We start from the raw sequence: 2,109 nt of genomic DNA, 5'->3' as shown, positions 1-2,109 counted from the left end.
ATAACTAGGTATTACAAAGTTTTATAAGAAATAATTACATATGTAGTTAAATTGCTTATTATATATTTATAGCTATCAATTTTTAACTATTACAAAGTTTTATAAGAAATAATTACATATGTAGTTAAATTGCTTATAATATATTTATAGCCATTAATTTTTAACTATTACAAAGTTTTATAAGAAATAATTACATATGTAGTTAAATTGCTTATAATATATTTATAGCCATTAATTTTTAACTATTACAAAGTTTTATAAGAAATAATTACATATGTATTCAAATTGCTTATTATATATTTATAGCCATTAATTTATAACTAGATATCACAATATTTTATAAGAAATAATTACATATGTATAGTCAATTCTTTTTAGCGAAGCAGATTTACACCGACTCGTAGGGGTGCGATTTTAGCTCGGAAAAAAAGTTTCCTGATCGCTGATTGGTTGGACGAAATAATTCTAACCAATCAGATAGCAGGAAACTTTTCCGAGCTAAAAGGGCACCGCTGCGAGTCAGTGCAAATGCGCCTCATTAAAAAAAATGAGTATAGTTAAATTGCTTATAATATATCTACAACCAGTAATTTTTAACTATTACAAAGTTTTATAAGAAATAAGTATAAGTAGTTAAAGTGAACCCTGTTTGTTACGTAATAATCATCACTTGGTGAATTAACTCAAATGATAAATGGAAAAGAATATGCAACACGTATTTCTTTCTATATAATTTTACACATTATGCTGTGGTCAGCACTTCTTTGGCCGAGACTTCTGTCTTTAACGAAAAGTCCAAAACATTTTTATTTAGTTTTTGTAGTAGAGTTCATTAGACTTTGCCAAAGGAGCCATTTTATTTATACAAAATTGTGTTTTTTTTCTTTTATATTAGCTAACGGAACCATTTTATTTATACAAAATTGTGTTTTTTTTCTTTTATATTAGCTAACGGAACCATTTTATTTATACAAAATTTAGTTGTTTTTTTTTTCTTTTATATTAGCTAACGGAACCATTTTATTTATACAAAATTGTGTTTTTTTTTTCTTTTATATTAGCTAACGGAACCATTTTATTTATACAAAATTGTGTGTTTTTTTTTTTTATATTAGCTAACGGAACCATTTTATTTATACAAAATTGTGTTTTTTTTTCTTTTATATTAGCTAACGAGATAATCATCAATTGTTACAGTAAGATAATATTTTTTAGTTTTTTTAACTATAGATTATTTTAAAATAAGTTGGAGATCACTTTAAAAAAATTCATTGATGCTTCAAAAAAACTTTGCTATAGTTTTTAATTATGTCCAAAGAGTTTATTAGTAACTTCAACATAAAACGCTAGAAGTTCGCATAATACAATTTATTCATCATTGCTTAAGTAGAAAGATGATTTGCATTAGCAGAAAGCCTTTATTATAATGCTTGACAGAATTTGAACTCTCCAAGACTCGAACGAATACATTTGCTGTAGCAGAGAGCCTTTATTATAATGCTTGACAGAATTTGAACTCTCCAAGACTCGAACGAATACATTTGCTGTAGCAGAGAGCCTTTATTATAATGCTTGACAGAATTTGAACTCTCCAAGACTCGAACGAATACATTTGCTGTAGCAGAAAGCCTTTATTATAATGCTTGACAGAATTTGAACTCTAAGACTCGAACGAATGAAATTTTCAAGTACGAATATGGTTTTACTACTTTTATTGATAAAACAGTTTTTTTATGTAAACAGTTCAAAAAATGAAAAACATCACATAAATGATAAACTAATTTAAATTCGAGACTCATTTCGAACGAATACATTTTTCGAGCACCAATATGGTTCTACTTATAGATAAATCAGCTTTTTACGTAAACAGTTCAAACAATAAAAGATAAACAGTATCATATAAATAATAAACTAATTTAAATTCAAGGTAAATATTTTATCTCCAATACCAACCTGATCTTTTATGTCTTTTGGAACACAATTATCTAAAATTCTAAGAATAAAATCTGTAGACAACTCTAGCAGCTCAATTATTGTCTTATTAATTGAATTATCAAATCAAAGATTTGAAAAAATGCTTCGGTAGATATACTCGTGTTTTTTTATTGA

This window comes from Palaemon carinicauda, chromosome 9 (genome assembly GCF_036898095.1).
Source record: "Palaemon carinicauda isolate YSFRI2023 chromosome 9, ASM3689809v2, whole genome shotgun sequence".
NCBI classification, from domain to species: domain Eukaryota; kingdom Metazoa; phylum Arthropoda; class Malacostraca; order Decapoda; family Palaemonidae; genus Palaemon; species Palaemon carinicauda.
Note: the sequence above shows the minus strand (reverse complement) of the source record.